Here is a 13,874-nt window from a genome sequence, read left to right as displayed (position 1 = left end):
TAAGATTATCATGGAGCCTATACGCCCCAGTGTGTGCATGCAATCACAAATGTTTGGGCCATGCAGAGTGCCCTTGTGAGGAGTCACCCAGTTTTGGAGGGAGGGAGGTTACAATGAGTCCTGAGTCTGTGTCTTGCCACTGTACTGATAGATGTTGTTATTTGACATTGTGTAACTGTTCATTTACCCTTCTTTTCTCTCATACCTGCAGCTCAAGGTACACCAGCGTAAGGCCCTGTGGAGGGCCATTGCAGAAAAGGTGCGAGCCCTGGGGGTTTCCAACAGACGACGCACCCACTGTCACAAGAGGTGGGACGACATCAGCCGGCTGGCAAAGCAAGTGCCAGAGATGACCTTGGAGATGCTACCACGCACATGGCATTTGGCACGGCGCAGCATGACACCACTGATGGGCCGCATACTGGCAGTGACTCATCCATGCCTGGATGCACGTCTGAAGGAGCATCGGCAGCAAGGCAGGGGTGGTGAGTATCTGGGGAGGGTGACTTTAGCTGGGATTGAATACATGTATACAGGGCCTGTGGCAGCGGTGACCCATGTGATGTGCGTGTGTTGCTATGCTGTGCTGTGTGATGTGAGTGGCTACTGTGATGTGTGCTTGTATGAGGCATTGAGCCACCCTGGCCTTACTGAGCTGATCCTCCCTGCTGTTCTTTCGCATTGCCAGATGTGTTAGGCTCCACATGGTCATTCATCATTGAGATAGTGTGGGGAATCTATATTGTGGTGAACTGCAGTGTCAGCTTAATGAGTGTGACTTCATGTATGCCTTCTTTGCATGCACCATGATGGTTCAGGCCCACACATCTGACAAAAATGTGACCGAGATTACCACATGGTGCTTGCTATGGCCTACTTGGCATTGTGGCATGTAATGTCATAATAGGTGTGTGTGTTGTCCCTTCCTGTTCCCTGAAGGTCTGTCTCTAGAAATAAGTGTTGTACCCACATCATGTCCCTAGGGCAGGTCAAGTTGGGGTGGGGGCACTCCATCTAGGGGAAGGGTGTAGTGCTGTGTGGCATCAACATGCATCACTCCTGGCAGTTATTCTGCGTTATAGGCACTGTTGTGGTCTATGCAGTGTGTTGCTACACAGTGATTGCAGGGTGTGGTGGTTACCATGTAGATTTGGGCCTCTCCTGTACTGCATTGATTTGAATTCGTGTGACCAGATGATGACACTTACACAACCCTGTATCTCTCTCTAATGCAGATTCACAAGAGATCACGGAGGAACATGAGCCAGAAACCAGTGGTGGCGAGAGTAGCACTACAGCTGCAGTGGAGGCAAGTGACACTGAGCCCACCAGCGCATCTGAGGGGGACAGAAGTATGCAGGAGGAATCCGTGGCTGAGACACAGAGTACCACAACATCTGATGCCAGCGGGGATGCATCCATATTTGCAGGCACAGGGGATGGTGAGTCTGCATCATCATCTACCACCCAGTGGCCAGTGCCCAGCCTCCCATCCACTTCCTCTGGGGCTGCCCGTATCCGTGTCACTAAGAAGGGACGAGTCGCATTCACACCTGGCACCGCTGCCCCTGCACCTGCCCCCCTCCCCCTGCTGCACTCAGTGCAGAGTGTGTTGAGCTCCTTCGCCAGCTTTGTGTGGGCCAGACTGCCCTGCTCAATGCCTTCAGTGACCATGACAAGAAATTAGGCCAGGTGATTGCATACATGGAGGGCATACACTCTGACGTAAGTGGGCTACACCCTACAGTCCAGGCGTTGTCATCCACAGTGACGTCTGCCCTTCAACAGGCACATGCTCCCATTCCAGCTCAGGTGCCTTTGTCCACCCCGCAGTCAGTGGCCACATCAGATGACAGTGACAACGGTTCGCCTGGTTCAACAAAACGATACAGCACAAGGAGCACACAACAGACACAAGCCAAACACTCCCACCCACAGACACCATCCCCACTGAAGAGCATGTCCACCCCAGAATGCACAGACAAGAGCCAGTCAGGGAAGAGCAAGGCCAGAAGAGCAATCAGGTAGACATCAGGCTCACATGCCGCAGAACCATCACTAGCAATAGACTCTCCTGTCACTAAAACTTCACACAAACATACCCATGCAGTGTCTGTGCCAACTGAGGAGGTGTTGCATATCAGGGGTACACCTAGAAAGAGCACAGGGACACATCCACCCACCACATCTACCCAATTCCACGACCATTGCTGCAGGTGGAGGAGGGAACTGTGGAGACCACCCCTGGCAAGAAATCAAAGGAGGGCCCTGTAGGGGGTACACCTGGAAAGAAGGCAAAGGAGGGCACTGTAGTGACCAGCCCTGGCAAGAAGGCAAAGGAGGGCACTGTAGTGACCAGCCCTGGCAAGAAGGCAAAGGAGGGCACAGTAGTGACCAGCCCTGGCAAGAAGTCGTAGGAAGGCACTGTAGGGGGTATACCTGGCAAAGAGGGGAAGGTGGTCCAGATCCATAGCCAGACCAAGCGTTCCACAGGATCCAGCACATCACCAGAGGTAGTGCCAGTATCTGCACCTGATGTGGGACAGTTGGTGTGTGTGCCTGTTGTGTCATCACCACTGAACCATCAACCCCAAGACAGGGAAGCCATTTCATATTCCCAAAATGTAGAAGGGCACCCCTCCAACCTCTCCCACCCACACTGTGTCAGAGGTCTGCATGACTCCACCTCCACGTGCCACTATGCCACCTGGTCCACACAGGCCTCCAGCTTGCAAAGACCCTATTAGCACCACATCACCTGGAGCTCTGTCAACACAGTCAAGTGGGCCTGCTGTCCCCAACACACAGCCAGGTACAAGTCCGCATGACAGCCAGGAGTGAGTTGACATCCCCCTCATACGCCTGTGCCTCATACAGGCGTGCTATTCCTGAACATTGTTTAGTATATGGGTGTGTTGCTGGCCCTTTTGCTCTGCTGTGTTGGCCTTTAACCTGCCATGGACACTGGCCCTGTTGCTCTGCTGTGTTGGCCTCTCCCCTGCCATGGACACTGGCCCTGTTGCTCTGCTGTGCTATACTCTCCCCTGTGCAGCCTCTCATGTACTTGCTGGCTCACCTGCCATGGACACTGGCCCTGTTGCTCTGCTGAGTTGGCCTCTCTCCTGCCGTGGACACTGGCCCTGTTGCTCTTCTGTGTTGGCCTCTCACCTACCATGAACACTGGCCCTGTTGCTCTGCTGTGTTGGCCTCTCCCCTGCCATGGACACTGACCCTGTTGCTCTGCTGTGTTGGCCTCTCCCCTTCCATGGACACTGCCCATGTTGCTCTGCTGTGCTGTACTCTCCCCTGTGCAGCCTCTCATGTACTTGATGGCTCACCTGCCATAGACACTGGCCATGTTGCTCTGCTGTGTTGGCCTATCCCATGCCATGGACACTGGCCCTGTTGCTCTGATGTGTTGGCCTCTCACCTGCCATGTACACTGGCCCTGTTGCTCTGCTGTGTTGGACTCTCCCCTGCCATGGACACTGGCCCTGTTGCTCTGCTGTGCTGTACTCTCCCCTGTGCAGCCTCTCATGTACTTACTGGCTCACCTGCCATGGACACTGGCCCTGTTGCTCTGCTGTGTTGGGCTCTCCCCTGCCATGGACACTGGCTCTGTTGCTCTGCTCTGCTGTACTCTCCCCTGTGCAGCCTCTCATGGACATGCTGGCTCACCTGCCATGGACACTTGCCCTGTTGCTTTGCTGTGTTGGGCTCTCCCATGTGCTATGGACACTGGGCTTCCTGTTTGTGTTTCACCTGTGCATAGTATCTTGACTGTGTACATCATTTTATGCCTTGCTATTGTCTACTATTGTTCTACTGCTACATCTGTGCAATATGTGAACAAATACAGTTACTTCTGATTTTTAGACAGGGGTGACAGGGTCTTCAGTCCGTTCTGACCCTGATAATGGTGTAATCTGTGATGGCTATTTTACCTGCCATGCAGTTATCTTCTTAGTGAGTTGCTATTGTTGGATACACTGTTCACATGTCAGGTTGTGGGACACTGCCAGCATAGGGTGTGATGCTGTGCTAAGGTTTTGGAGCAGGTTGGTATATGTCATGATGTATGTGTGTGGATTCCTTTATGTGTGTCCAGCCCTGTATGTGTATGGTCATCTTGTGTTGGCCCTTAGTCCTGGTACCATGGCCTACATGAGATGTGTGGTCTTGGGTGTAGCAGAGGTGTGCAGTGTGAAGGGTGTAAGTTTGAAGTGGATGTATGTGTGCCCCTGTATTGTGAGAGACACACATGTGTCACCCAGGAGTTGTATGCCTGTTGTTTGTTTTGTCTTGCCCTGTGTAGAAGAATGTGTGCACTTGTGTGAGTTGTTTGTAGTGCACTGTGCTGTGTGCTGGTGTGTCCATGCAGTTGTGTGTGACTCCTCCTAGTTGTTTTTGTAAGTTTGAAGTGTGCAAAGTGTGTGAGTTGCACATCAGTGTTGTGTTTGATTGACCCTCAATGTGTCTTGGGTGTGTTTGTGTAGACTGTGTGGCCCTGCTGCTCCACACTGGCATTGTGTTTGTGTTGTGATGCATTGCAGGCACATTGTGGTTTTTCTCCTCCTGTATGGCATGGTGCGTGTGGTGTTACGCCATCCTCTATGTGTGCCACTTGTGCATTGCCATGGCTGCTACTGACATGCAGGGTATTTCACTTTGATGTCAGCTGTCCACTTGGTTTCCATGTGTGTGTGCCTCCCCATCACTTCATTTGTGAGCTTGTGCTTTGTGGTGCAGTTCTTGGGCCATAAGTGTTGTTCCACTCTGGACATTGCCACAATGGTGTATGTGTGCTGTCCTTGTGCTATTAGTCATTCTGTAGTGGTCATGTGCACTTCAGCTGTATGTGCTGCCAAGTGTTCTGGTGGAGATGGATTGGCTCTTGTGTCCCAGAGTGGTGCATGTGTAGTTATTATTATTATTTGGAATTTTGTATAGCGCGCGGTTACCCTCGGGCATCCCAGCGCTTGTCCAAGGCTCCAGAGGCTAGTAATAGAAAGGAAACATTAAGCGGGGAACAGGTGGGTCTTGAGTAGTTTCCGGAACCGCACAGTACAGGTCTCAGAACGTAGATTCAAAGGAAGCGCATTCCACAAATTGGCCGCGTTCACTGAGAATCTTCTGCCACCCGTCCGGGCTCTTTTCACTCTGACAGTTTGCAACAGATATTTATGATCCGAGTGCAAGGCTCTGGTAGCCTTATAGGGGAGCACCATACTCCCCAAGATGGGAGGTCTCTTCCCCTGAAGGATTTTGTGAGCCGTACAGAGGGATTTAAATTTTACCCTCTCCCGCACCGGAAGCCAGTGCAGTGCTCTTAATGCCGGTTTAGCTGACTGCCTCCTAGGGATGTTCATCAGCAGCCTTGCTGCTGCGTTTTGCACCTGCTGGAGTTTATTGAGAACTTCTTCCGGATCGCCAAGAAAAATCGCATTACTATAATCCAGCCTCGATACAATTAGTCCCTGGATGAGTAATTTCCTGGAAACTGGTGGAAGAAGAGGCAGGACCTTACGGGCTGACCGAAGAAGGCCGAAACAGACTCCTGCGTTTTTTTTGGCATGGGTCTTAAAAGATAAGTCCTGTTCCAGCCACACCCCCAAGCTCTTGATCTCCTTTTTGGGGCTTGGGGGATCGCCGAGACAACTAGGCCAGCTGCTTGGCGGCAAGGAGAGCACCAAATGGCCCAACAGCATCATCTCTGTTTTGGAGCCATTCAGTTTTAATGCTGAGTTGCACATCCATGTGTGCACTTTGGACAAGCATGAGTGAAGTAAGTCAGGTTGATTCACCAGCTGGGAAAGAGCCACCACCAGTTGGGTGTCGTCAGCATAACTGATAGTTTTAATACCAAATGGTGCCACCACACCCTCCAGCGGGGCCATATAAACATTAAACAATGTAGGGCTCAAGGAGGAGCCCTGGGGCACATCACACTGGAGGGGGATTGATGCTGACTGTTCACTACCTTCCTAGACTTGATAAGTCCGGTCGCTCAGGAAAGACGCGAGCCACTTCGGGGCCATCCCTGTAATGCCTACATCTGACAGCCGCTGTAGCAGCACCTGATGGTTCACGGTGTCAAAAGCCGCACTGAGGTCCAGGAGGATCACTGCCACCGATCCTCCTGAATCCAAAATGCTCCTGGCTTCTTCCACGACTGCCAGAAGGGCGGTGTCAGTGCCCTGGCCTGGCCTGAATCCTGTTTGGGAGTCCCGCAGCAAGCCATTAGACTCCAGGAAATATGACAGTCGACGGTTCACCAGTCTCTCCGCGATCTTACCGAGCCCTGGAACCAAGGAAATCGGCCTGAAATTTGCCAGGTCAGATGGATCCAGACCAGGCTATTTCAGGAGGGCCTTTACTACTGCTTTTTTCCAACTGGGTGGCACCACCCCCTGCTAAAAGATGAATTGATGAGATCAGTTACTGGGGCGGCGATGGTAGTTGCTACCTGTTTCAGAACTCTCATCGGAACAGGATCCCTAGGCGAGCCACTCTTTATGACCCCTAGCACCTTAAGAACTTCGTCGGTGGTCACTGGTCCAAAGGCTTCAAGCTCAATTTCCAAAGCACCCAGCTGGTTACCTATATCTAATTCCTGGGCCGGTCGAGGTAGGGAGCTTAAGATATTTTCTAGTTTCATGTGGAAATAGTTGGCCAGTTTCTTACATTTCTCTCGGGGACTATCATGGTTAACCGGAGGTTCGGGGGTTTTCAGGAGATCTCTGAAAACTTTAAAGGACTCTCTAGAGGAGTTAGCAGAATTGCCAATTCTCTCCTCAAAGAACTTAGCTTTGGCTAAGAGCGGCTTTATATCCTCTAATTGCCGCGCGATACTCTTTCCGGCTTACCTCCCCCCAATCCTTTCTCTAAATCCGCTCCAACCTCTTGCAGCCGTTCCTAAGAGTTCTCAATTCCTGGGTGTACCAAGGGGCAGAGCCCACTCTCTTCTCCCTCTTCAGCATTCTCTTTTTAGGGAGAATGGCGTCCAGGGAGCTGGTCAGCCAATTTTCCAGGTTCACATCTGCGATTATTGGATCCAACACTGGGCAGGGGCACGTAGTTTCAAGGTTAGCGGTCCAGCTATCTACTGGCAGCCTAGACCAGGCCCTTTCAACAGTATAGATCCTAGGGGTGGCTGCGTCCATTAGTTCACACTGCCAAGTGAGAGGAACCAGAAAATGGTCTGACCAAGGCAAAGCCAAGGAGGGCAGGGCTTTAAGGCGGTCAATATTAGAAAAGACTGGGTTGAGTAAATGGCCCTTACTGTGCGTGGCCCCTGAGTTAATTAGCCTCATCTCGAAAGCTTTTAGATCGCACTGCAGGTCAACAGCCAATGCGTCTGCTGGATCGTCAAAATGGAGATTAAAATCCCAAAGTGCCACAAAATTGGCTGTCGTCGACGCCAAAAGCGTAACAGTTTCCATGAGCGAGCTGACAAAATTGCTCACACACCCCGGTGGGCGATACACCAGAAGGCCTGATACCGAGGTCGTGGACGACATCCGTAGTGAAAATTGACAGCTCTCACAGTCACGAACCCCCCCATCCTGGGCTCTACAGGCAAACGTGTCCCTATAGAGGATGGCAATACCACCTCCCCGCCCCACAGGCCTATCCAAATGGTATATTAGATAGCCAGGGGGGAGTGCTCGCACCATATCTGGCCCTGAACAGGACGTGGTCCAGGTTTCTGTTAAAAACAGAATATCCAACTTGTGATCTAGCACGAGTGAATTAATTTCTATGGAATGACTAGGAAAGGATCCACAATTCAGCAAAGCCATTAGCAAGGCATTTTTTCCCTTTACTCTCTGGCCCATCCTGCATATCCTGCAACTTAAAAAAGGTTTCTCTCCTTTGTGGATGTAATTGCAGGTCGCATCTTTAGGGGGTCGTAGTAGTATAAGGTCATTTCTAGTGTACCTGATACCGACCTCTGGAAAATTTGCCAGTGGGTCTAGCCCTGAGCCCGTCTGGGCCCGGACGGGCACAGACGGGCTGAACTCTGGCGTATCTCCGGCGGAATGGCGGCGGACCCGCTGCGCGTGCCCACTGTGCGAGGAATGGCGTCCCGCTTACCCCCAATATAGCCGCCGGAATCAGGAAGGCAAGGAGAAGGACCCGCAAAGAGCGGTGGGTTTCCAAATATTATAGTGCAAGTAAGTGGGTTAAAAACAGGGGATAAGCAAAACCAAAATTAAATTAATGGACAAAACGGGCATTTTAAAACTGATGCCGATATACAACTCGCAATTCGCACTAATGAGCGCAGCACGCTTTAAACTACTGCAGCGCGCTTTCACTCCTGCCAATGCCCCCGAATTATGAACAAAGTTGTTGTGGTGGATGTGTTGGTGTTGGATGTGATATTGGTTCAATTCCTGGATGTGCTGTAGTATTTGTGCAATGCTAAATTGTGGTGTGTGTGTAACTGTTGTGCTTGTTATGCACACACTGCTTGTTGAGCATGCAGAGCTGTGAGTATGTGGCCTGGGCATTGCCTCATTTGCCTGATGTGCATCCACTGATGCCTTGTTGATGTTTGTTGATTGGTGTGGTAGGTTTGATGCTGCAGTGGCTGTCTCCCTGGTTGTGTGTTGTGTGGTGCAGGGTGTGTATTGTGCTTGCTTGCTGCAGTGCTTGTTGCTTGTTGGTGTGCATGGGGGTGCACAGGATGGGCACCTGCCCTGTGACTTGATGGGGTGAGTTGCTGTGTGGTTGGGGGTGGTGTGTCCCTGTGGTGTTTGTGCCCTGCCCATGCCTTGGAGTTGCCCAGCCTTCTGCATAGTGCGCATGTGTTGACAGCTGCGGTGACATGACCGGGAGCGGAACGTTGCTGCTGTTTGGCGGACGATGTGTGTCCCGGATGCTGAGGAGTGCCATGTTGTCAGGTGGGTGATGTGTGGGTGCCCTTGTGGATGTGTTGTGTCCCCCAGCAGGGTGTATGTGTGGTGATTGGACCCTGTGTTGGCCTGTGTGTTGTGTGTTGCATTTGTGTAGTTGCGTACCTGTGGCGGCGTCCGCGATGGCCCATCTGACTATAGTGTTGTAGGGGGAACATCACCGGGTGCATATGGAGGGCTGGGTTCATGGCGTTCAGGTCCGGGTCTCGGGTATCTCGCTCCGCTGTCGAGTTTCTGCCTGCTTAGACTGGGCGGTGTCTCCGCTGCGGTGCGTCGACTTGTTTGGGCCATCCTAATTTGTTGAGGGGGCGGACGTCATTCCGCACGGTGGTGAGTCTCGATTGGCTCACACCGCCGTGGTGGCGGGCGCACTTTGATGGCGGTGCGCGGCGCTCCACAGCGAACGGGAAATGACCTATGTTTTGCTATCCTAATGTGGCGGACGTGAGTTCCGTTGCTCGCGGGTGGAAAAAGGTGTTTTTCCGCCCGCCACCACCGCGGTGGTGCCTCCGCCCGAGATCCTAATGGGCCCCATTGTTTGGAAATATCAGCATATTACTAGTGCATTATATTCAAACTCACCAACTCGTGCTCCACTAAAAATAATCAATATATTTTATATAATTAAATTACTCCCCACCCTATTCCCCTTTAAACCCACAACCTGCTACAGAAATAAAAACGCAAATTTCAAATAAAAAAAGAAATAATAACTAATAAAAATAATCAATACATTTGATATAATTAAATTATTTCCCTCCCTATTCCTCTATAAACCCACAACATGCTACGGAAATAAAAACGCAAAGTTAAAAAAAAAAAAATAATAACTACTAAAATTTGAACATATAATAAAAATACAAACAATTCTTATACAAAAAACAAACATCACACACATATAAAATATATACTAAAAGACATAACATTAATAAAAAATCGATATTTTTAACAACTATATTTTTGCAAACAATATTAAACACTACGCTGAGACGCACATTGACCTACCAGTTTCTGCTTTCAGTCTCAAGAAAAAGTCGCCTACATCTGTGGCACCAGAAAAGAAAAAAAAAATAGGCTTCTATTCCTGCCATGTTTACGCAGGAGGGGCAGTATGAACGCAACCACCCAATAGCACATTTGTACAACGCACAGCTAGCTAAAATGTTAGCGATGGACCTCCTCCCTTTATCTTTTGTGGAAGGAGTCGGTTTTCTAGGATTTGTTGTGCCCATCTGCCCCAAATGAAAGGTTCCCAGCCAGTCCTATTTTTCCAGAGTTGCAGTTCCAGCGCTACATCACAATGTGCTGGAATTGGTAAGACAAGCTTTGCAGTAGAGTGCTGTTCACTCTTTCCACCTGACGACAGACATGTGGACCCGTAGCCAAGGCACTGCTTACATTTGCATCACTACACACTGGATCTCTTTTGTGGGGGTTAGAGAAATGATATCTGCAGGTGTTGACAATGCTGAAATTTTTAATGTCGCTTGGAAGCATATAACAGTAACCATATTCGCTGTGGAGATATTGCATACTGCTGCAAACATATTGGATGACTTTAACAACAAGGGGCCCCATTCACCTCGGGAAACGGAACCGCCCGCTGAGGGTATGGTGGTCCCGCACTCCCGATTAGTATGCGCCCGCCACACTGGGGGCGCATGGAGCATCTGCAACATTGTGGTGGGCGGTGCAGAGAGCACCGCCTGCCGCAATTCCACAGAGGCAGGTTGTGTGTTTCAATGCACAACATGACAGGCTCTGAGCGGTGCCTGCCATGTTGTTCATTGAAAAGCCAACCTCACCCCCTCTTGAGTCCCTGGGGGCCCGCAACGGGCCCCCGCAAGCAGACTCCGCATGCCAGCCATGGAAAGGCATGATCCCGCCCACATTCTAATATGGCTGGCGGTGTCTAACAGACACCGCCACCATATTGAACCCTTGAAATGCTTGAAAAGCGGCAGCCGGTCTTTCTGTCCGCCGCGGACCCCCCAGCCATTGTAATATGGCAGGGGGTCTTCGCTGCAAGGATGGCGGGCGGATCGCCCCGCCGGCCCGGCGGGGGCCATCGCCCACCATCCTAATGGGGCCCAAGGTCTTTAAATGGCTGCGACCAAGAGGGCTTAAAATTAGATTTTTTGCCACATACAATGGCAGTGATATAGTTATGGCCATTGCAGATGGTAGCTTTTTCAGGTTCCTGTGTTTGGAGCACTGCATCAATATCATTGTACCGGACTTTTTCAAAAAAGAAGGCAGAGTCAGCAACTTACTGTCCACCTGCAGAAGAATCTGCACTCATTTCAGTCAATCTTTTAAAGCCTGGAAGCAGTTGAGTGTAATTAAGCATGACAACAGAAAGCCAGTTAAAGCACTCATACAGGAGGTGCCAACACTTTGGAACTCAACTTAATATATGTTGCAACATCTACTTGAGCAGTATAGACCGATCAATAAATATGTCATGCAAAGAGGGGATGCAACTGTGATAGGCATGATCATTGAGATGGACCAATGGCACCAATGGGGCCTAGCCAAATGCCTGACAGATATTCTGCTTCCATTTGAGGTTTTCACAATGGTAATCAGCAAGGAGGACAGTACCATGGGCCAACCTATCCCGTTGTTGCATATGCTACAGGAACAACTATAGGAGGTGTCTGAACTGTTTGCAGTTGTGGACGAAAAAAGACACGCATGAGTTGGTGGAGGGCTTAATCCTTTGATTATCTGTTAATACAAGGTTACAAAGAGACATTGTGTAATTCAAACACCACATGTGTGCCTCAATTCTTGATCCAACTACAAACAATTACTTGCCACTTTCACTCCTTTTTCAGATGGGGATATTTCAAACTACAAGACGTGGATTGCAAAGCAAGCTAGTGACCTAGAAAAAGAAAGGTTGGTAATTAGAGGCCCACTCCTCCAGGGCACACGTTTTATGGAGCAGCCTTTACCTTCAGAGCCTGAGGGCAGTGCTGTTGGTTCACAGCAGCCAAAACCAACAACAAGAACACCAACAGGAACAGGAGCATCTGCCCCATAATCTGCATTTATTTTGTTTCTAATGGCAGGGCTTAAGTCCAGTGCAGAGGCAAAGGCAAAAGAGGTTGAGCAAAGTGGAGCACCAATGACTATTTAGAGGAGGGTCCAGGCCCATTAGTGTATTGGTGTGGGAAGATGGGTCAATGGCCAGTGCTCAGCAGGCTGGCAGTTGGGAAAAAATTAGGAGACAGGCACAGTAACAAGGAAAAATAAGTCTAAATATGGAGTTTTAAATGTTAGGGAAATAATAATAATATTAACAACTAGAGGACTTACTGGGGAAAGCAGAGCCATCTCCATAGGCACGTGTGGTGGCCCCTTCATCTCCCTCACCCACCTCGGTGGTATCCCTCCTGCTCCTGGATAGTGATGTAAGAAATAAAATCAAATAAAAAAATATTAGTGGTACAATTAATAATATCCGCAAAATATTTTGACAGTGAGAGGCAAACAAAGTAACACTGAACTTTTCTAATCAGATCTCTGCTCCTAATATTATCGTAGACCTACTCTTAATTTTCTAACTCTATTTCAAATTTCCTAAACTACATTTTGGAACTACTAATACATTGCAACAAAGGATCTTTGTTTCTCATCACATTCTCTCAGTCTCAATTCTCTTAGACGGGCCAATTGAGACTGCATTTTTTTCAATGAAAGATGCATGCAAACTCTTACACATCACTGGGAAATTGCTTAGGGTTGAGACTGTACGATCTACAAAAAGAAAGGCACAGAGAACGCACTAAATCACTAATACAATAACTCCTATCTTAGAGGTTGTACAGAGGAGTCTCTGCATGACTTCCTAAATATTCAGCCCAAGTGAGCGCCAATGAGTAGTATTATGTGATCTAGATTATCACATAATATTATTTGTAACATATATTTAACTTACCTGAGTGTGAGCAGCATGCTTGCTATTTGGACAAAATATATTAGCAAGATCACAACAAATAAATAGTTATTCCTCACCGAGCACTGCAACCTCCACACCCAGCAGGTCGAACAGGTCCTGATCCCTATCTAGGATGTTGGCCCACTGGTGCATCAGCTGTTGATGGATGCATTGGGCCCCAGAATTGTAGCGCATAGCCCAGTGTACCCTCTTCCAGAGCTGCCAATACTCCCGGAGGCCAAACCCACTTTCAGGTCTGTGGCCTGCAACCAGGGTGGAGGGGAGCTTGTCCTGAATGTAAAAAATAAGCGCAGTCACCAAGACCTTGAAAAAGCTGTGCCGCCGACCACAAGGTAGGCAACAGATGTTAAGGCTCTGGGTGGTTCGGGGGCCTGGGGCTGCCACTCCCCTGCTCTGCCATGACCCTGGGTGGGGGAAGAGAATAAACAGGAAGGAAAAAAACAAATAAGGAAGTGAGAGAACAACCAAAAAGTATAAAAGACACAAAAAAACACCCCAAAAAATTGAAAAAATGTAAAAAACACAAAGACACAGGGTAAGGTAATTAATAACAAGCATTTGCAATGTAATCAATCGCACCTTTAAGACCTTATATGTGTTTAGCTATGCAGCACATTAGCCTGGGTGCTGAAACATCTACTGTTCTTTAACATGGAGGGAAAGCAAGCACGAAACGGCGTGACACACCAGGTATGGGAACACATGGAGACAAATATTATTTTCAGTGGCATATGGTATATTCCAAAGCTCTGTTTTTAATATAAAATCAGGGCCTTCGGTGGTCATATCACTAAAAATACATGATTTGAAAAAAGTATTATTGTCTACGGGTGCTCGTGGAAGACAATTTCTATAGACTGGAATCTAGATAATGCTAAAGTGGTTCTGGTATTTTACTGACTTCGCTGGTCATTTTCTATCAAAAAAATTACATTTAGGCAGTTGCCAGAACATTTTTAAAAAGAAAGTCCCTCTGCAGAAACCAA

This window comes from Lissotriton vulgaris, chromosome 2_1, assembly GCF_964263255.1.
Source record: "Lissotriton vulgaris chromosome 2_1, aLisVul1.2, whole genome shotgun sequence".
Taxonomy (NCBI): Eukaryota; Metazoa; Chordata; class Amphibia; order Caudata; family Salamandridae; genus Lissotriton; species Lissotriton vulgaris.
This window is presented reverse-complemented; position numbering follows the sequence as displayed.